Raw genomic sequence first — 23,252 nt, forward strand, 5'->3', positions numbered from 1 at the left:
TCGGGGGATGCTGGCTCCTGGAGGCCCAAGCAGGGGGCACCGGGAGCCTTGTTCATTTCACAGCCCAGTGGGGCTTCCAGACGCTGAGTCGCTGTCACTCAGGGCTGGCCGGCCACTGGCGGCTTTGCTGGCGGCAGCACGACAAGCTCACACATCTTGTAAGAAATTGGCCAATAAACTCTGAGAGGCACAAGGCTGGTATTTGGTGGCCACAAACCTCAGGTTATCAACACGTTGCTTAATCAATAACCCAATTTTGCCTAATCCCTGCGTCTTAACATTTGACATCTTTTGTCCCTTCTTTAATGTGGGTTGCCCTGGCACCTTTCCGTTTTGCTTTATAAAGCAGAGGAGAATGAGGGTGGGGGAGGCAGCAAGAGAATCTCTTACTCTTCCTCTCAAAAGTGACCCAGTATTCTGAGGTCACCTGCTGTACAATGGAACACGCAAACACCCTTCAAAACCCAAAACAGAATTCAAAAATAAGTTTCCTTCGGTATGAACATTTCTGAAAAGCCACACGTAGGTTTTTGTGTGTGTGAACTTTCTGAAGCCCCCTTGTATTTCTCTGTCCTTCCAAGTGGCTCTTCACAAGGAAGGAGAAAACCTCATTAGGTGCTCAGAGCAACTCCAGTGAATAACACACACCTAAGCGAAGTAATAATTGTAGAATCATTATCAATTATAACCCCGACCCAATATGATTGCATGTTCAATTGACTTGGCGTAGACAAATGTATGTTTGTGCAGTAAGTGCATCTGTCAAGACTTCTTATGCTTGAAGTTGGATTTTCATTAATGGAGGAAGTATTAATTTAAATTAAGCACTCTGAGGTCTTTATCAGTAATCATCCACAAATAAGGTGGCTCATCAGCTTATATATCCATATATATCTCTGAGAATCAATGTGTTTCAACTGAGGCCGTTGCCAAGTGGTTAGAATACGACAGAGAGAAAACTCACATGAAATGTATTTTCTCGGCTCGGCTGAGGTCTGCTGCGGCCCCATTGGCGTCTGGAGACACAGTCATTGATGCAGCCACGATGACTGCATAAAACGTGCTTAATTGGCATGAAAAGGCACTAACTGAGAGCTGGTGGGGTTTCCATTATCTAGGTGGACATCTTATTTACTTTGGTGGATCCTGGGAACAAGATGAAAGTTTATGAGAGCTGGGGAGGGGGTGGCACTTAAGCTGATGGGTTTTTGGGATTGGTGGGGGGTGGCGGGTAGCACGTTTGACATCAGCCAGGCGAGGCAAAATGCAGCTTTGTAAGGCTCCTGGTCTCTCCTGTTTCCCGCCTCCGGGGAAAGAGACCACGGAACACTTCCCTAATTAGAATCAACAGAGGACTCTCAACCTTTGTGAGGCAGACAGGCAGGGCCACTATGCGGGCCGCATTTTAGGGATTGCATTTTGATCCGGCTCATCTCTTCAGCGCAGCTCAAAAGCTGCAGATGGGAGAAGGTGTCATGTTTGACTCCAGCCACAAATAACATCAATGTGGGAAAGGGCTGGTCCTTGATTCAGGCACGAGGTGCCCTTTGGGCATTCCATAGGAAGGACGCTGAGCATGCCAGGGGCCCATTCCTGCTGGTGACTGCTGCAGTCGGGTTACCAGCTGCCCACAGAGTGAATGCATAAGTCAATATTTTCATTCATTGTTACATTGCAAATTGTTCTGTCTCCCAGAAGTGGGAGTTCACACAGATAACAGCTGTGCAGAGGTGACACCTCAATATGATCCGAAGTGTTACCTCTCCAACCTGTTCTGGGCTCCTTGCTTTTTGACAGTGCTCATTGTATCACTGTTGCCTCAGGGCTCAGCACTGATAGCATAGAGAAAGGCTTGCAGTAGAGTGATTTTCATCCGATCAAATTCCGCCTGGGCAGGGCTGATGGACATGGTGGTAAGTGTGGATAAGGCTACCGATGCATGGTGATGCTTACTCTCACCACCACCCCAGTGGTCAACCCAAAGACCTCTCAAGGAGTAGATCTGATTTGTGAGCCAGGCAGACTGTGGTTATTAAAACATGAAACACATAGCTGTATCGAGAAAATACATTTATTTCTTACCTTAAAATATAATTTGTCAATATTTATTTTGTAGCTAATCGAAAGTTTTATGATAGAGTTTATGTTTTAAGAAGATTTACTTATTTGAAAGTCAGAGTTACATAAAAAGAGAGTTCTTTCATCCACTGGTTTACTCCCCAAATGGCTGTAATGACAGAAATCATGAGCCAGAGCATTTTCTAGGTCTCCCATGTGGGTGCCAGGGTCCCAAGCACTTTGGGCCATTTTTCACTGCTTTCCCAGGCATATTAGTGGAGAGTTGTATTGGAAATGGAACAACTGGGGCTTGAACCAGTGCCCACATGGGATGTCCATGTTGCAGGCAGTAGCTTTACATGCTTTGATACAATGCCAGCTCCTAAAGTCTGGTTTCTGCAAGAAGTGCTTCCAGACCTTCTGGATCTGAAACCAGAATTGGCCATGTTGAAAGCACAAAAGAAATCCAGGTGGGAAATCTATCAGGTTTGGGGTGAAGGGCCCTGTGTTCCGGTGGACTCTGGGAAGATCATGACCACTTTCTTCTCCTGTAGGATGAAACTGCTGCCAGCTTTGCCACTCATGGCTCAGGATTTGTGAGACAATATGGCTCTTTGGCAAAAGGTGCTAGCAATAAGATGAACCTTTTTAATCAAACTTGTCATTTGATGAGTTTCTATTTTTTGTTTTTTTGAAACTGGAAATTTGGAGAGTGGAAACAGTAGTCCAAATCGGGTTTGTTATATGGAGGGATCCCTCAGAGCCATCACTCATCATTACATCACAATGGGACATGTGAACCATAGACCCTAGCCTGTGCTCAAAGCCAACAGGACCCTGCGGAGAACTGGGTGGCTAGCAATGCAACTTCAAGTTCACTCTCAGGGGCTGTGCTCGCTTTGGCAAAGTGGGACATGGGTAATGCCCTTTTTATCCTTCTCTTTTCTTTTCCTTTGCTCCCTTGAAGACCCAAACTGCTATTATTCACTCTACCATAATCGGCATAAATTTTTGCATTAATATTTGCATATGACTACCATGTGATGGGTAGCTGCCAAGCGTACCAAGGCAATTTCCATGTTATTTCGCCATTTAGTTTCCATGGGCATTCTATAACACACAGGCTTTTTACCATTTCCCATTCTACAGATGAAGAGACTGAGTCACCTAGAGGTTATGGAATTTGCCCAAGGTCTCTCTCTCTTTTTAACCAGGGGAGAGCGCAAATGCAGTCCTCCACTACCACAAATTATGCAGTTGAGTTTTTCACATTTGGGGAAATCACAGGGGTCAGCATATCTGGAGTGCAATGGATAAGACTCGCCCTGGGAAAATCACCTTCATGATCATGGTATCTCTCCTGCCAGGTAAGTCTCTCTCTCTCTCTTTCTCTCTCACACATACACATGCACACATACATACATACCCACAGTAGCAAACAGCTGAGCCAGGTCTCACCTGCAGGACTCTTCAAAACTTAAACATCGAACCATGATCCTTCACTGAACACAGAATCCAGCATCATGAATTCAATCAAGGCTAAAATGAGATGACTATAGGCACTAGGGTTTTTTCTGGGTACCTTGCTGGCTCAGAATGGTCAAATCTTGGGAAGGATTCTTTGCTTTGTTCTCTCCAACATTAGCCCTCCAGCATCACTTAGCTCAAAGTTAGCCCTGTTGTACCAGCGCTCTGCCTGCCCTGTCAACGCTTTTTTCAAGGTGACAGACTCCTCCTGCTTCCCACCCCCAAATTGTAAAATCAGGCCGCGTCCTGATAGAATGAGCTGGCACTAGTTCAAGCCCCAGGGACTTGCTCCAGAACAAGCAGTGTCCTAAACACCTGTTGCAGGAAACGCAACTGTTTCACCTGTTAGCCCTGTAGGTCACTGTGGACAGGTGGACTCACTGTGCCTCAGTTTCTCATCTGTGGAACTGGGAAAATGACATCCATTTCATGTATTAAGAAGATTCACTGGGTATATATTGATTTGGTGCTTGGCATGTGGATGGAGCTTTGTAAGTGGTGCTGTATGTTTCTGCTATTGTTTGTTTTATGCATTTGTAAGAATTATCATTCACTCATTCAACTAGGATTGTGTTGTTGCTCTGAATCAGGTACCAGAGACGCAAAGCTGGACACCATCATCCCCAAAAGAGCACACAGACCTGATAGCTGCAAATAATGTAAGACGAACTGGCAGGTGCAGTAAACACTTCCCCCAGAAGGTGGAGAAACTTAAATATTTTTGTGCTGCTGGGTCAGGGATAGTCACTGAGTTCCCCAAAGCAATTACAGAGTGAGCTAAGCTGGGTCTATGGGAGGATGAGAACTGGATGTGGACATCCAAGTAGAAAAGGCATTCTGGAGATAGGCAGAAATCTCTGAAAATTTAGACTGTGCTTGCAGAACATTCTACTTAGGACCATGAGGGTGGGGTACTTGGGTACATTGGAGTAAAAACAGAAGGTGGTTGCAAAAGGAAACACTGGTTTTCTTATGGGCAAAAAAATAATGTCTTAATTCTTTAGTTGCAAGTTGCAGAAACAGACCATGTCCTTAACTTTGGAGGAAGGTTTTTGGGCACCAACAGGAGCAAAGGGTGTGAGGGCTATCTTCTTTCAGCACTATCCCACTAATTTTCTTGACACCAATTTGCTGTACCTGAATCAAAATCCCAGGAGAGTGATTCTGATGGGCTGAACTTGGGAATCATGCTTACCTCATGGCTGTCCTAGATGTGAGCAGGAGAAGTCAGGGAGGCAGAGTCTCCAGGGATCCATTCAGCTTTGAATATAGGGCACCAAGGGCACCTGAGGGCACCAAGACTACACCTGATCAGCAAAGGTAGTTTCCTAAAATATTGCTGATGGAAATAACAGATCCCAGATTATAGATGTTCATAAAGAATAACATATTTGTTAACCATCTGTCATAGACTCATCATACTGAGTACCTGCTTTTCATGTGTGTTCTATTTAATCTATAAATCTGGAAGAAGGTACGCTCCTACTTTATAGGATAGTGGTAGGTATATCTTGTTTTCTATAAATAAAAAAGTTTTAGCTCAGAGAGCCTGGGTCATTTGTCTAAGGTCACTCAGCTAATAAGTTAGCAAGCAGAACTCAAACCCAGATGCCTCGGATGGCTAACCCCTGACCTACGGCACCTTACATCACTATATTTTAGTGGGTGAAAGCACCAGCAGGTTGGCACCCACTTCCCACTAGCCCATCTCAGTCCTTTCTTCTGTTTTCCCACTCAGCTTTAGGACCCATAGGTCAGGTTCACTGAAAAGAGGACAGAGGAACCCCTGCCCTGAGGCTGTGCAAATCAGCTGGGCAGTGTCCTTTGCACCTGGACCAAAATCTCATCTCTTAAGCCCTTTGTGTCATATGGAAAATTCCGAGTGAATTCATTCCCAAGCAATTTATGATCACACTTCCTCTGGGGCCCAAGAGTGAGGGGCTACACATCCACAGGGCTCTCAAGCATGCTGTTTTAATTAATGACCAAACAGAAGCTTCTGCATGCCCCGTGGGAAGGTCTGCTCTTATTTAAAATAATAATCTATGAGAATTAAACTTTTCTCCAAAGGTAGTAGTGATAACATGCTCGAATAACATTTCCCAAAATACTGAGCCTCATGTTTTGAAATCTGTAATCACATATTTAGTGTAAGTAGGGGAAATCTGTCATGTCATCCAGTTCTCCAGTTGTCCAAAGAGTTGTTAATCTAACCTTTATTCCCTTGTTGGCTTATCTTATCTGCTTTAGCTTATTTTGCTTACCCAAGCAGAGGAAGATGGGTATTAGGATCTTTAAAGACAAGGAGAGAGAATATCAGAGAAGTTAAGCAGCTAACCAAAGACCACACAGCAAGCATAGAGCTCATTCACAATTCTATGTTCTGGGTCATCAGTGCTCAGCCATTGTTTCATGACGTGGATCCTCTTCCAGATGCTGATCAATACTAACTGCTTTGAAATTGTCTACATAGAAACTTCCCTGAACTATCCAGAGAGGCCTTTAGTTGCTCTTGTTGGGAAAGAATGCTTGGAAATTCCAGCAAATGGAAATTCTTACACAGCTCTCCCTGCTTCTAGCACCATTCTCTCTACTTCACTCTGGGTAGCACTGTTGTGTCTAAAATACAAAATCCACCCAGCCACTCCAGAGCTTAACATCCTTTGATGGCTCCCAATTGCCAGCAACAGGAAAAGCCATGTTCGTATGGAGTGCTGGCAAGGCACAGCATGGTCTGATTCCTGTTTGTCTCACCTGGTTTCTCTTCCTCCCTCCCACTGCCACACCATACTCCCTTCACTCTAGTCAAACACCCATGAAGGCACCAGTCTAGTTCTGCCTAGTTGTTCTCTTTACAATCTTTTTTCCTTTGCTCATCCAACTCCTATTCAACCTTCAAAATGCAGTTCAAGCATGCCTTCCAATGAGACATTCCCACCAGTATAATTATGCTTATCCTTGTGTTCCTTCTAAAGAGTCCCATAAGGTAATCTCACTCTACAATATAGGGGTAATAGTCAGGAATTTGGGGGGCTACTTGGTTTTGTTCTCTTTTTAACTTTCCTGATGGTGGCAACACAATTTCCGATAGCGATTGAGACAACGCCTATAGCTGGATAGGGAGAGAGGCTTCCTGAGTTGTGGTGCCTTGTAGTGTGATGAGTTCTGCTTAGGTCCAATTCCCATCTTTTGACTGGTTAGTGACGTCAGTTAAGCAGGGGTTGGCTGATTGCAGAATGTTTTACCCAATCATGGACAAGAGTATGTGGGATTGCCATGATTGGTTAGTCCCAGATGAATGGCAGGTTCCCAGATGAAAGCATTGTTCTTCCAGAAAGGGGAAGAGAATGGCTGCCATCTTAGTGACCACAGCAGCCACTGGGGAGTACACATACATATGTCCTCCCAGGAGACAATGAGTGTCAGAGAGCAAAGTCAGGTGTTCCACTGCCCAACACAATGCTGGAAGAATCTTTGGGAGAAAAACAGGATGAGCAATCATTGTTAGGACATGGCTGGAGTTATGGTCAGTTCAAAGCAAATGCAAGGCTCAGGTTTGCATGAGGCAGACAGAGAAGGCATCCTTTCTCCTGTCTGGATCTCTGTTTGGTATATAAATTAGGCTTTTCTAAAAGACATGTTTCTGTCTGCCAGACTTTGGAAACAGTGATCTAAGAGTCAGACATTTCCCATTAAAGTTTAAAAAACATGGCTTTAAGTCATACATTATATTGAGCGCTTTCATATCTCATCTGATTCAGTAAGTTTTAAACCTCACAGAGGTCACATTTTGAAACAGTAGTCACTTTTTACAACATCACCAAACATTAAACAAAAATAAAAATTATTACAAAGACTAGAGATGTCCACCAAGACCACTTAGATGCCACTTGGATATTAGTATTATTAAGGACAATATTATTTGGTATGTAAAAGTTATAATGGCTGGTTACTCGCTGAGCTTCATTCTTTACTGAATTGAAGAAAGGAGGACAGAAAAGACCTATCAATGCTTATATATTTAAAAAAAAAAAAAAAAACCTCTCCTTAAAAGGCTTCTTAAGTGAGCAATGATGGCACCAGGAGTTACAAGTCTGTAAGATAGATGCAAAATGTTGTGTGGAGGGGAATTTTTCTCAACAGGAATTGATATGTTGTTGTAGCCTCAAAAGTATTCTTGCTCCACAACAAGGTCAAGAACTATAGGCATGGAAGGGCAATTCTCTCCAAGTCTTGGTTGTCCTGATAACTGGGGTTTCACATAAAGAAGAAAAACTGTTAGCTGGGTCAGACTATTAACTTAGATCGGTTGCTTCTAGGAAATACATTGTTCTTGGTTTTCTCTTTGAATGCTTTCACGTGCAGAGCTGTAGAACTGGGAGACACTCGAGATGAGTGGGGCTTTGTAAGACACCAGTGAAGCAGTTTCACAGCTCCCACATATGTGCATGCCCATCCTGGTGCCTTTCTTCATCTCTCCTCTGTAGCTAGAAGGGTCTGTCTTGCCTTTCCCCCAACATAGTCCTGGGAGCTTCCACATGTGTAGAGCAGTTTGTAATCCACCCAGCCAATGAGAAGACTGCCTAACATTTTTACACAGAAACAAAGCCAGGGGATGATTGTTTCCACCTGAAGTCTGGCAGTGTTCCCTTAGTCTTTGTAGGCAAAAATGCAAAGAGGCTGTAGCAAAGTCTGGTTTCCAAGGCAGGTCCAGTCAGGTGGGAATGTGTGTGCACTTTGGTGTGTGTTCAGGAATGGCTTTGAAGAGCCACACTTGGTGTCTCCTTCCTCCTCTCCTGGAAGACCTTGTCTGGCAACAAAGATTCAGCTTATGGCTTCGTGGCTTTTTGTTTCCCTTATTTCAATGTTCTGTCGCATTTTACTGTTCAGAGTTTGAGGGATGCATCATCCCCATTTACTTTCCTCCAAACTGTGGTATTGAGAAAGCTCATGGTCTGCAGGGTGTTAAACGAACCCAATGCCAGATGACTTGTGAGCAAGGCTCACTTATTATATCCTTACCATTTTCCTAATGAGATGCTGTACTTTAGGCTGGGAAAGTGGAGAACATTAGTAATGACCTCCGCAGTAAGTTGCTGACTGTTTATTCCAAACCTGTCGAGTTTCAATAGTATAGTTGGGCAAATCCAACAACCCCAAAGGGAAGCAGTGATGTGCTGAGCTCATTCAGGTCCAGCACATCTTGAACACTTCATGTTGAAGCTTCTATCCTCCAACAGTGGCTTTACCCTGATGACATATTACCTACAAAATACATCAAATCCAGAATCCAATAAATGGCCACTAGAATGTTTTATTGTCATCAGTTGATTTCCATCATAGGGTTCAACCTCAACTGAACTTTCGTGGTTAAAAGAAAAAAATCAACTCTGTCTTCATTCTCTCTAGGAAACTCTACTTCTGAGTGAATCGATAATGAGGTTATGAACAAATATTATTAATGGCTATTATTATTCAGATGGATGTTAATGTGTCCAGTTGACACACAACTTTGCACCTTTCTAGTTCAACATTCACAACCCTTAGCACCTCCTTCTCATCCTCTTTGTCCCTCTATTCAGTGCTGGTCACAATGAGACAATAATATATCACACACCATGACCCCTTGGCCTTTATGAATTATCTGTTTAGAAAGATGTGAAGCCACCTTTTATAACCACCATAATAGATACTTAGACACAGTGGATCAATAGTGAACAAGTTTGCTGGTTATAGTTAATGGGTACCAAAGGGACACTCTGGCAGTGACCTCTGACATTGTTGCTGACAAGAAATCTATACAGCAAAAAATAAGGAAGACGGACAGTTTTTAAAGTTATAAATGTAGATCCATAGCAAATCATTGTGATTTTTCTGCCAGTGGAAAGAATTCAGACTCCCAGGAGGTCACTGAATTCTGCAGATGCCTTAAGCGGCTCCCTTGAAGTAGGAATAGCAGCTTATTGCTGCACTGTCTTGGTTGCTGTATGAGCATGACACAAGTCCATTTGTTACCCAAGGACAACCAACTGAGATTGTTTTTCTGTCAAAGAAGACTTTCCTCTTTATGAAATGGGCTGTCATCTATAATTTTAAGCAGGCATGGATTTGTTAAACAGCTGCATGGTAATGGGTTTCTATAAGAAGATCCACAGACCCATAGTTCTGGAAAGAAATAGAGTTTACAAGGTATTTAAAATCCTAATGGGAATGGAATATTTGGGGTTTCTTGAAAAGACGACTTCTGCTCTACACGTTGTCAAGGGAATTTAACAATAAATTCGTTGTTGTGTGTCTGAGAGCCTGTTTGAAGCCATTATACTTTCATATAATCCATGGAGCTGATCTTGGGGAAATCCACCAGGGCACTAAAGCCTACCTTTTCACGTCACTGCTTAAACATTCATGGTGGCAAACAGTTGTAAAATGAGTCAGGGCAAAGAGGCTAATTGGTGAGTACTCGTGAAGCAGCCTACCTGGCAGAGAAGTTAACACACACAACTCCCAACCCAAAGAAGAGAGTGCAGGGTGGGAGCTCGGAGTCCTTTTCATGCCATTCCACAATGTACATATGATATTATGATGTCACACTCCAGTAGCCTTGCTTGCAAGTCCCCGTGGTCTCCCCTCTGCTAAGCACCATTGAAAACACATTTGTCCTGACTCTTCTTTCTCTTTTATTTCCCTCTCATCTGTATAAGATGAATCACTCCTGCATCCAGGCAGACTCTGAGGGCAGAGTTGGGTCCTGACGAGGTAGCCTGCCTTCTATGGCTTCAACGTTTTAATTAATTTCAGCACTAATGCACAAATGAGAGTTAATCGCTCTGCCGCCATGCGCTCTAATTTACTAAGTTTATTCATTAAAACTTTCCTTACCGGACGTTGATTGAATGTCATGCTTTTTTGGAGGCCTTTCAAACTGCCTGAAGGGGGTTTGAAGTGATATCTTGGGCCACTGCAGCAGACCTGCAGTGTTTGCTTAAAGAAAAGAATGGGGGAAATCTGATCAGCAGGAGACCTTTACTGTGCTCAACAAGGGGTCTTTTGGGCAACCACAGCCTGCAGGTTTGTTTTTTAAGTAAGATCTTAAAATGTGAGGGGCACTGAAGTTTCTAACAAAAGAAATAAAAGTAGCCACCTGACTGCTTGGCAAAACTTCACAACTCAAGGGTATTTCAAGGTGTCTGTAGAAAATGATATTACAAGATGTTCATTTTGGCAATAAATAAATAAATAAAGTCCACACGTTTTTTTCCATGAACTTTTAGGAAGATCCTTCCCACATTTCCTGATGGGATGCAAACATCCTTTAAACATCAACACCTTTTTATGAATAGGCTGATGTGCGTCCTGTGTTTGCTCACCTAATTTTGTGATCAATATAACAAAAATGGTAGGGATACCAGTATTTCCTATTACTGGTTAGTACCTCATTTGTGTGTGTTTGTGCGTGTTTATTAATGTTGTTCCAATGAAATCCTTTCTTGAACATTAACTGAAGAAAAATGGGTGTGCGTTAACTTCTGCCTAGTGAATTAACAGTGCCCAACATTAGGAGACAAAGTCCTCATGGTAAAAGTTGACAGAACGTAGCTCTCATGCTGACATGCAAAATATATCCAATGCTTGCTTTTGCAGAAATTGGCCATGTCTGTGTGTTTAGGAATGTGTCTTCCCTTTTTCCTACCCCTCTACTCTCCAGTTACTCCCCGACCCCACTGAGAAATATATTTGTAAAGGCAACATGCCAATAATTTGGGAGGAAAAACTCAAGTCAGTGTTATTAATGAAAGCACCACTCTGAAGGTGCCATGAATCAAAATACAAGTTTTCATACTCATTTCCACATTCTATAAATACTGCTCAGTATTATGCAATAAGACACGACAAACTCATTTTTAAAAGGTATTTTTAACTTCAGGGAGCAAAAAAGGTTACCCATTCTGTTCTACTGCACCTTGAAAAATGAAGTTTGAGTGGGAAGAGCTCCCCTTCTCGATTGCAGGAGGCAGGGCTGGTCACTGTGAATTGGTTCACGAAAAATTCCTGCCCTTGGGGCTCTTAGATCTTTAGCAAAGAATCTCCTCTTTAGGCAGTTAATCTCTCTGCCCAATCCCGGATTCACCTTGGCAGAATGTCCGGGTGCTGGCAATGGGCACCCTGGCTTGGAATCCTGACTTTGCTAAGTACTACTTTTTTGACCTTGGGCAAGTCGGAGGACCTCTTTAACTATAAAATTAGCATTATTATAGTAGTCATCATGTAGGACCTCTTTGAAAAATGAAGAGCTGATGCCAATGTAGCACTTGCCATTGAGAAGTGGCATTTAAAAGAGCCAAGTATCTATTACTACTCACTCCAACTTTGAGAATCAGTAGTCTAGAGGAATGCAGCATTTGGCAATTAAGGCCCTCACGCCTCACATCAGAGTACCTGGGTTTGGTCAAGACCTCTGGCTTCTGACTCCAGCTTCCTGCCAATTTTCACCCGGGAAGGCAGCAGACATGGTTAAAATAACTGGACTCACGGTACCCACAGGGGGAAGATGGATTGAGTGCCTCCCTCCCAGCTTCAGCTTTGGCCCCAGCTGACCCCAGCGGGAACTGGGTAAGTGCATTCAGCAGAGCTTTCTCTAGTCTTGTTTTTCTCTTTCTTTTTACTTCTTTGACTTTTAAGCAAACACAGTGCTGAAAGATACAGTCTTATTATAATTTTCAACTTACAGATGAAGAAACTGAGTCTCAGAGAGGCAAAGTCACGTGTCTAAACAGCAAAGTTTGAGTTTTAACATCAGAAGGCTGGTTCCTGAGTCTTTGAACCCAAACCTTTGCTGTGTTTAAAGTGATAGAACGCACAGAAAAGACAGAGGATTATGTCCTATCCAGGGAACTGCTTAGTCAAGTTAGCGATTGTTAGCTTTTATTACTGTAGAGGTTTAATAAACACTTGCTGACTATTTGAATAAATTAATTATATTAGATCTTTCTTTATCTTTCTACTGCTGCTGCCGCTACTATGGCTGTTGCTGTTCAGTTTTTCCAGTAAATAAACTGATAAATCTTAAAAAAAATGTATATCACACAAGACTCCAGTGAGCTGCTGGGGCAGGGCCATCAACAAGCACTCACAGACAGCATGAGGTTTGAAACCTGATGGGGAAGAACTATTTAGCATTTCTTAATGACTGTCTTAGTGTAGGCATTGTGACTCAACAGGCTAATGCTCCATTTCCAAGCACCAGCATCCCATAAAGGCACTGCCTTGGGTTCCGGCTGTTCCACTTGCATCCAGCTCCCTGCTTATGGCCTGGGACTCCCTGTGGTGGTGTCTTTGGGACTCTGCACTCATGTGGGAGACTCAGAAAGGGCTCCCGGCTTCAGATCGGCTCAGCAGTATTTTGTGCAGTCATTTGAGGAAAGAACCAATGGGTAGAAGATCTCTAGGTCTCTCCCTCTCTCTAGAACTCAGAATTTCAAATAAATAAATATATATATTCGATTTTATTAAAAAAAAAACAACTGCCCTCTGTGTGGTGTCTTGTAAATGGAGTAGTAGCATTAGGATTGGATTTGGGCTAAGGGTAATGTCTATACAATCTAATCAGTTTCTGTGGCTTGGGACAGTTTTCAACATCAAGTATTTCTTCCATCTCTCACTGTGGAGGCGCTTCTATAAGCACTCACATCGAAGTGCACATAGCTTGGGCTTCTCACTTATTCTTGTTGCTGAAATCTGAAATCACAGCCCCTGTTCCACAGGCTTGCCACTGGCCCAGGATCAAGTCCATGACCCCACTCCCAGCTGCTCTGCCTCTGCAGGATCAGCCTTCACTAAGGAGACTTCCTAGTCTCTCTGCTATTATGGCACTTTCCTGAGCATCCAGGAGGGCACAGCTTCCTACCATCTTGGCAGAACCAGATTCTGCTGTACATTTCCCATGGATACCTGATTAGCTTTAAGATTCACTCCCGGGCCCGGCACAATAGCCTAGTGGCTAAAGTCCTTGCTCACATGCATTGGGATCCCATGTAGGCACTGGTTCCTGTCCTGGAAGCCCTGCTTCCCATCCAGCTCCCTGCTTGTGGCCTGGAAAAGCAGTAGAGGACGGCCCAATCCCTTGGGACCCTGCACCCACATGGGAGACCTGGAATAATCTTCTGGCTTGGATCAGCTCAACTTTGGCCGTTGTGGCCACTTGGGGAGTGAATCAGTGGATGGAAGATCTTCTTTTCTGCCTCTTCTCTATATAACTGACTTTCCAATAAAAATAGACAAATCTTTCAAAAAAAAAAAAAAAAAGAATGTCTCTGAACAAGCGCAAAACGAGCAGCTTCCTCATAAAATTTGATGGCATTCTGAATGATTTATCATGGCCTTGTTTTCAAACAGCCCCCTTATGGAGACTCAGATCCACATGAGGACAGTCCAGTGACCCAGCTCAGGAAATTAGAGGGACACAGGAGGACACGACAACCTTATGGGAACCAGAGAATTATTAGCCAATGAATTATTAACATGATATATAAACAGAAGAATCCATTCTTGGGCTCACAAGGAACAAGGAATTATCTCCAGGCTTGATGTGATGGGCGAGGCTAATTAGACTTCCTGTTCATTATTAAACCCCTCTGGCCATGGTTGTAACAAAAGTGGGCAGAGGATCAGACAGCTGCTCATCCTTTGGCGGCAGCACCATTGCTAAGTGGCTTAAAACAAATACTTTCTGGATAGTGTTGCTGTGCTCAACTGTGTAAGGGTGTACCCTGCAGGATTCTGGGTTCCAACGGTGAGCCTCTGGATCTGTGACTTCCCTTGTATCTAAAAAATCTGAAAATTCAAGGGGGTTGTGATGAACACCTGAATAGGTTCCATTTCTGGAATAGACTGTACAATGCCTGGCTGTGACTCACTGGATTGGTATTGATCAAGGACTTACTTTTGGTGGAGACTAATTCATAATCTAGGAGACTATGTATACATCAAGCTAATAAATAAAGAAGTAAGCAACTCCTTACACATTGCCAAGAGTTCTCTGAAGGAAAAGAATAGAGTAATAGAGAAAGATGAATTGAGCAGAATGTAGTTTAGACGGGAGAGGTGGCTTGGGCAGGCCTCTCTGAGAAGTGACATTTATAAGGATGTAAGATGAGCAGGAGAGCAGAAGTGGGAGGTATGGCAAACAGTTTCTCTTAGCAGATAGGATAGAATGTGCAGCAAGATGGCTGGAACCAGGACTGCAAGGCGATGCTGGTGTTAATTGAGGTCAAAGGGTCTTCACAAGTTATTTCCTGGCCCCTTGTCTTATTTACCTGTTCTGTAGTCCCTGGACTCCAGTTAGTGAGGGCTGCTATCTGTTGAATGGCCTAATACGTGACAGACTCACCTGCTTTTTTTTTTTAAATAAATAAGATTTATTTCTATCTTTAATTAAAAAAATCATGTAGCACATTCTGTTCTCCACACATTCTTGTAGCAGCTCATAAATATAGTACAGCCTCCAAATGCTATTAGACACCACAACACACCATTTTAGCAATTCCGAAAAAGGATTGTCTGATTTATGAAAGTTCATACAGCAAATTTACCTTAATTTGTGTGACCCCAGTGGGGTCTATGGAAACAGATTCCTATTCCTGTGATCAAGCACATTAGTTTTTAAATGAAATGTCTACAAATCCACATAAACTAGAAGAAAACTATAACTACTTCACATAAGTTGAAATCATGTCTTATCACCAAACATGTTGACTCCAAGCTTATTAAAAACTCCAATGTTTTCAGAACCTAATGGATTTCAGAATTGCAACCAAAATGTTTCTGTTGGTTTATTTCAGTAGTTCAAGCAACAAGGCTGTTGTCTCTCTTTCTCTCTGCCATCCGTTCAAAGAAGATCTTCTTTTTCTATTCTGATTATACTGTGAAGTGTAAAGACAGAAAGTTCCCAAAATAGTAGTGGAAAGTAGGAGAACTGGTATGGAAACATACAAAAGAGTGGGTTGTTCTATAATATTCTAGAATGAGATCTAGAATCTCAGAGAAGCAGCTTTTAGTTCAACAGAAGGTGAGATATCATCACAATACGAGCCACCCCTGAGCTCCCTGCCATTGGAGGTGTCCAAGCGTTACACTTGTTGTGGACACTGTGGGATGTATTCCTGAACCAATCGGGGGCTATGAGTAATGGTGTGTCTAAAATACCCTCTATCCCAAACCACTAACATTTTCTGCTTTTGGGGGATTCAATCACAATCAAAAGAGAATTCCACTTTGTTCTGACAGGATGTAAGCAGATGCAGGAAGTGGTTATTTCCAACCCAATCAATTGTTCTGATTGCTGGAATTATAAGCACATTAGCAGACCTCATAGGTGGTGCATTGCTGAGCTGTGCTCTGCAGGTAGGATAGGAATGGAGTTCTGTGTTTAGATGAGATTGGCTAGACAATTCAGGTAGGTAACATGGGGGTAGGTAATGTAGAGTCAGACAATTTAAAAATATTTGTTTTCTGAGGGATTTGTCATTGACTTTACAATGCTGAGAAGTACTGTAAGTTCCCTAATGGAAACTGTTAGATTATAATTTAGAATTCACCTGGCAGGGTAAGTCTTCAGGGAACACACTTTGGGAAAAGCAAGGCTAACAGTGTTGTGATTTGGTAAAATAAGTGAAGGATGGATAGAGGCTGCCATAAAGCCAAGCTTGATGTAAGCTGTGTTGGTGGGAAACAGTGAGAACTAATGCACAAACTCAAGGAGCCGAATCTGACATCTTCATCAATGAAGTGTTCCACCATAGTTAAACACTTACTTTTCACATTCATTTATACTTTCTTATATGATACACTCATGTAAGACAGACCACATTTTCACTTTTGCAGCTATTTTCAGTCTATTTGTTTCATGTTAATGTGATATGATTACAAAGAGAATTGAGTTAATGCGCAATTGTAAGAATATGATGTGATTCCCTTCCTCTCTCCTTCTCCTTATCCTTTCTTTCTCTCACTTATTAAAATCTTTTGTTGTGGGCAAGCATTGATACAGCAGTTATGACATCACTTGCCATGCCCTCATTCTGTTTCATAGCAGCCGGGTTTGAATCCCAGCTCTACCTATTGATATGTGCCCTGAGAGGTGATGGTTCCAGTGCTTGTGTGTCCCTGCCTCCCAGCTGGGAGGCCTGGACTCCTCCTTTGGAGTGGTGTAGCCCTGAATATTGTAAAAATCAGGGGACTGGAGCAGTAGAGTGAGACTTCTCTGTCTGTTTCTCTTTCAAATAAACGAAAATGAAAACAGAAGAATCATTTATCAGCAAGGAAACCGAGATGTAGAGAAGGAGCAGAAGGTGCTGCAATTGCAGCTTCCCTTGACTTTGGAGGCCGCTGGGCAGTTGAAGCCACCCTGCTGTCTGCTCACCTCCATCTCTCACTGACAGCTCCATTATTTGTTGTCCCTGGGCTCTGACCACCCCCATGGAGTTGTCCCCGAGATCACTAATGGCGGATGGGAGGATTCGGGGTTCTGGCGAAGGCCAAGAGACTGAGTGCTCCAGCCAATCATTTTGCTTGCAATGAATGCCCACATGAGCTTGTATTGTGGGATTATAAAATTAATTCAATTAATAAAAAAATTAAGATTGCCACCATTAACCTACATTTGCTCAGAATGCTACAGGGGTGATTAGTTAGAATGGCACTGAAAGTTTTATAGTTTGCTCTAGTAAGAATTACATGGGTATCAATTAGGATTTTCCATAATATCACCTGGCATAATATTCCTATTACATTACACATTTTCTACAAGTGACTGAGTTCAATATAGTGCAGACACGATGTCACAGGACTGTGCATGGGGATCTGCACAGCGTTAACACACTCATGAGGTGGCAATGGCACTCTGCTTTCTGTCCTCCCCGGACCCAACTCAAGGGTAATTCTTCACTGTCGGAGCATTGGGGAATTAGACTCACCCTGGAGATGGACATTCAGGCAGATCAAATCTATCCCTTGAAAATCTTAGGTCTCAAACCGTCCCCTATTTGGTATGAGATGTTGTTTTTAGGTCTCAAACTGTCCCCTTTTTGGCTTTGGGCAGTTGATGCTTTGAGCTGAACAAGGGCAAGCATTCAGATAATTTTCCTATAGCTTCAAATATAATTGCATGAGTAGTTTCTGCTCACTGAAAAAGGTCAACTGAGAAAATATAGATAAAAGGCAAATACATGGAGGCAAGTATGGTGGTGTAGTATGCTGATCCTGTTAGTACTGGAATCCCATATGGGTACCAGTTCATGTCCTATCTGTTCCAATTCCAATATAGCTCTTTGCTTAAGCCCGAGAAAGCAGCAGTGGATGGTCTGAAGTCTTGGGCCCCCGCACACCTGGGAGAGAGCTTTAAGAAGTTCCTGACTCCAGGCTTCAGATAGACTCAGCCCCAGCTATTGCAACTTTTTGGAAGTGAACCAGAGGATGAAAGACCTCTTTCTCTGTCTCTCCTCTTTCTGTAAAATCTGCCTTTCAAATAAAAATAAGTTTTGAAGAAAAAAAACCAAATACATTCTCTTCACCCTGAGAAAGCACTTTTTACATAGTTGCATGAAGGCTGTCAAAAAGTTCATGGAAAATGCATATTATATAAAAAAACACACTTTAATTACAAATTGTTTGTATCCAAATAAAGTTGCCTTTAATTTTGCTTCCCATGAACTTTTTGAAGTTTTTCCTGTACCTTTCTAGATTTATTTCTATGCCAATACAAACATTAATTCATTAATTTTATTTTACTTGTCAGAGAGGCAGAGACGAAGACAAAACAGGCCAATGGATAGACAGATCTGCCATTTGCTGAACTCATTACCCAAATGTCCACAACAGCCAGGACTGGGCCAGGCTGAAGTTGAAAATCAGAAACTCAATCTGGGTCTCTTCTACGGGTCACAGCAGCCCAGTCCTTCAGCAATCTGCAAGGTACACATTGGCCAGCAGCTAGAGTTAGGAGGCACTGTGATGTGGCATGCGGGTATTCTGAATATTAAAATCCTCATCATGTGGGGGGAAAGCACAGGTGATGAGAACAGGTGAAGAGTGGGGAGGACCAAGGAAGTAGCCAAAGACATTAAATGTCATCCAGACAATGATCCAATAAGCATTTTCTGAGCACCCACTGTGACCTTGAAAGCAACTGAGAGAGCTCTCTGTCCAAGGGAGTTTTAGTGTGAAGTAGGATTTGGGGTGGAGAGTAGGGTTTGCCATGATAACAAACACCTAGGACAATGTAGAAGTCCATAACGGAGAGGTATGTGGGGTGTTACAGAAGTGTCTGCAGTCAGGGGAGGTTTCCTGGAGGAGGCAAATGGAAGAGGAGGAAGAATTGCTTGAATGAAGATAGGAAACACTCAAAGTGCAACATGGTTTGGGAAAGAATCGGATGATTTCCTTATTTCTTCTTCCATCTACAAATTTACATTGATGGCCTGTGTTAGGCACTATTCCAAGGCCTGGGCTCATGGGGGGGAACAAGTCAATGAGATCTCTTCCTCCTTGGAGGCTTGGTTCTAGTGTGGAAGCAGGTAAAGCCACTACATGGAGAGCCCGTGGACACAGAATCCCCAGCAGTCAGAGTCCAGGGGACTTGTTGCAAAGTCAGAAAAATCCAGAGGTAGCCAAGATAAAGGGAAAGGAAAAAAACGGATGATGGAAAAATGGAGCATGCATAGAAAATAAGAGCAGGTGACAGAGGCAGAGGGAATTGGGAGAGAGGAGTAAAAAGGAGAGGGTGGCAGCTTTGGGGAGCAACCCGCAGGGTACCTGATGTTCACAGGGCTGCATCTCTCATCTAAGCCACAGTGCCCCTGCTGGTGACAGGGATGAAAGTGCCATCCCCAGAGAGAGCCAGATCATCTCCCTCACTTAGAAGGCAGCTGCAGCCGGGGGATTGGGCTGACATTGTGGTCCTTCTGTTTCTGAGGACTTCTTTGGAAGTCTCATGTTAGCCTTGTTTCCGCAGCCTAACTGAATTGGACTTCTCATTTCTCAGAAGGATACCCCAGCCTCTCTCAATGCCTTATTTATAATAATAGTAATGGTGACAATAATAACTTACATATTTTGTCACATTTCTTGAACTTGGCACATCTGGCAAGAGGATCACATACATTAAGTCTTTGCCATAGTCTCAGATTAGATAACTTGTGCCTGACTCAACCTAATGGACAAGGACTAGAGGAGCATGTGGGATGGGCAGTCAAGCAGCACTTAGGAAATAATGAACAGTCCTGTTGTCTCTCTCTCCTCGCCTTGCCCTCTGTGGCCAGCAAGACTTCACAGTCTGCCTCATTTCTTCCCTTCCTCCTCAAGCTGGCTGTCTATAAAATATACAAGTTGGGTGTTCATTTACTGAATGTTTTGGGTAGTTGGAAGGGATTTCTGGCAAGTGTCAAATACTTAGGATAAAAAAAAATCTCCAGACATCAGCAGCAGTATAATCCAAAAACTTTTGTTAGTTACTCCATTTCATTTAGATGTATATGTTTTTCTTTGATGTTTTAGTTGATAAAGAACATTAAAAATTAACCCATAACAGGCAGTGTAGTATTTTACATTCTCTGACCTTTTGTGTAATTTGATGTGTTCCTTTAAGAAGCCAGTAATGACTATGTTAGGTGAGAACTCAATTTATAAATATTGTACATGGCTGTGCAATAAGGAAGGGAGGGAGCCGTGGAGTTTTTTTCCCTATCCTGTGTTTGTTTTCAACCAGCTTATGCTTTTCAGGAGCTCATTAATGCATTTTTATCCTTCCTCCCTAAATTCCTACCACACTCTCTAGGAATCCTTAGTTTCCCAGGAGAACTGGGAAAGATTGAAACAGATGGCCTTAGGTTTGGGAATGAATGTAAGGATGTGGCTTGGGAAGACAGCCTCAGAGTAAGAGGGGAATTCTCAACAAGAGTGGAATCTACTCCTGGAGTACCTAGACGCAGGTTGGGGGTTGGGCAGAGGGACAAGACCCCAACATTGCCGTGTTAGATCACACTCACAGTGGTTGGTGGATATTATATGACCCTACATCTCATTAATTGTTCATTTAACTAAGAAGTTGTGACTTAGTGAGAAATAGTTGGCTGTATATTTCAAGGTGCTTGTCTCAGAGATCAATGATGTCTCTTCTGAATGCACCTGAATTTCAAGAGAAATTTCAATTTCTCTGCCAAATCCATGGTTACAAAGTTTATGAAATATTTCAGAACCATCAGCTAATGTAATTCTCACAGCCATTCCATGAGATACCTATTACGTGTTTAAATCTCAAAATTGAAAACCACAGAACAAAAAGAAGAGAAAAAAAGCCTAAAATTCACTGATGAGAAGAAATTGATTACTTTCCAAATAATGGCAGCTAGCCTGACAGCAGATTTTTGCTGAAGTCACTTAAAAATGCTAAGGGGAGAGGGAAAAAATGTATCTTATACCCAGCTAAATCATCACTCAAGAATAATATGAGATAAAAACTTCTTAGTCATCACATTCTAAGGCATTTTACTATTTTTAAAAGGGTTCATTTATTTTCAACTATTTTAAAGGCAGAGTAGCAAAGAGAGAAAGAGTTGAGACAAATCTCCAGCTGTTGGCATCTCCAAATGTCTGCAACAGCTGGAGCAGGGCCAGGCTGCAGTCAGGAGTCTGGGACTCCACCTGGGTCTCTCACGTGGACAGGAATAACTCAAGCAGTCCATCCGTTACCTCTGCCCCCCAGGAAGCATTAGCAGGATGCTAGATAGGAATTGTAGCAGCCAGGACTGCAGCCAGCACTCTGATCTGGCACACAATTATGCAAAGCAGCAACGTAACGTGCTGCATTACAGTGCCTGCCCTTGAAGGCTTATTGTTTTCCAGCCCATTGGGATACGACTCCAGACAAAATTGACAAGCAAGAAACAATGGTGAACAGGCAATTTGTTTTCTACAAACCTAAAATATAAAAAGTGAAATAGAAATCTGTATCAAGTGAAAAAAAAACAATAAATAAAATGGGAAGAAGCTCCACGAGTTGACAAAGTATGCAGATCCTTGTCTCATTCAGAGGTGGAATAATGACATTGAATGACTTTCAAGTGAGGGTAACAGGACCCACTTGACTTTGGTGCCCAACACTGCCATTACGTTGTACCCCACGAAGTGTCTTGAACAACAGAAATGGATTCTCTCACAGTTCTGAGCTCTGCAGGCTGACGTGCAGGTGACGGCCAAGTTGGGTCCCTGTGAGGGCTTGAGGGAGAGCCTATTTCACCTTCCTTTCTGGTGTCCCTTGGCTCCTGTTGAGTCATCCATTCTCTGCCTTCACCATCACTCTGCTGTCCGCTGCTTGTAGGGTCACCAGTCCTGCTTTGAATTAAAGGCCCACCACGCTCCAATCTGATCCCATTCCAACCAATCATATCCACAATGACCCTTTTGCTGGTGGTTAATTGTTCAGTTTATCAATTCTGAGGGGAACCTGATTAAACCTGGAATAGCACCCTGCCACCTCCAAAGGATTATGTGGAATAGCAAATGTTGAAGGCTGTGTACATAAAGCATTCAAACAGCAACTGGCCCGATGGAAACACTTAATGCGTGTTACCTATCATTTTTCATCAGACCTTTCAGAACTGCTCTGTGTCAGGCAGTATCCTAGGTGGTAGCAACCGCGGGTGGATCAGGTACAGCTCCCCGCCCCCTCCCTGGGATGACAGCTAAAATGGAAGAACAGGTGCAAATAAAGAATTGTGATCATGAGAATTTTTTTTAATTGGGTTGTCCATTTTATCAGCTCCATGAGAAAATTAACATGCCTAAAGGTATTTGGGATGGAAATCAGTCCCTTGCTCACAAGAAAGAAGTTTCCATTTTTTTTTTTCTGGCTTCTTTGTACCTTTGCGGTGAGAACTTCTCAGTGTCATGGTCAACCACTACTCTGATTTCTTGTGCAAAGTTTAAGGTGACCTTTAGCCTCCCTAATATATCATCTGGATGAAGCCAAAATTTTCTGAGATTTTCAAGACTGGCAGAAAAATAACTTCAAAAATGGGTCCCAGATTGGTAACTTAAGATAAGTTGGAGGGCAGCTCCTTACTCAAGTGTTGCCGTATATCTTACTTCATTGCATGTTGATAGTGTATTAAAATTGAAATAAAAATAAAATATTATCTGTACCATTAAACCTGACCAATTCTAACTTTACTAATCTTCAAGCCTGGATCTGTGCTGCAAGATGGACAGCCTGAATCTGCTCTTGGCAAAGACATCCAGCAGAAGTGAGTCCAGGGAGGTGGGGTCTTCATCTTTTTCAAGGAAAAAAAAAAGACCCTGTCATCATTCAGTATTTACGGAACATGAGCGCAGGGTGAAGTTCTGTACCACAGCATGTCCTTTGCTACAGTGGAGAATCAATGATAGGAGTACCCTTAAATAGACTAGGGGTCTCATCAGGACACAATATGATAGGGGTTACTCTAGGCAGGATCCTGGTAATGATTGACATCAGCCCACACGATGGGATCATCCCTGGGAAGCATGGCTCCAAGCTGGGCACTTCTTGTCTGAGATGGTCCAGCTAAGTAGAGCTCCTTATTGGAGAAGGTTCACCCAGTATTGGGGTGTGGGAGCAGGATCCAGGAGAGAGGCTA

General features: G+C 42.8%; 1 long non-coding RNA gene and 1 other non-coding gene across 2 annotated transcripts in view; both read right to left on the reverse strand.

Moving 5' to 3' along the window:
• The window catches only part of LOC131478392 (uncharacterized), an 11,763-nt gene extending 1,660 nt beyond the window's left edge, over positions 1-10,103 (reverse strand). The window contains exons 1-2 of the long non-coding RNA XR_009244450.1: positions 9,965-10,103; positions 8,608-8,850 (exon numbers count right to left, since the gene is read on the reverse strand). This is a non-coding gene — a long non-coding RNA (uncharacterized LOC131478392). The remainder of the gene's footprint in view (positions 1-8,607; positions 8,851-9,964) is intronic.
• LOC118758780 (U1 spliceosomal RNA) lies at positions 3,270-3,433 on the reverse strand. The gene has a single exon (XR_004995860.2). It is a non-coding gene; the product is annotated as a U1 spliceosomal RNA (small nuclear RNA).
• Positions 10,104-23,252: the final 13,149 nt, after the last annotated feature.

The sequence above is a fragment of the Ochotona princeps genome, chromosome 2, assembly GCF_030435755.1.
Source record: "Ochotona princeps isolate mOchPri1 chromosome 2, mOchPri1.hap1, whole genome shotgun sequence".
NCBI classification, from domain to species: domain Eukaryota; kingdom Metazoa; phylum Chordata; class Mammalia; order Lagomorpha; family Ochotonidae; genus Ochotona; species Ochotona princeps.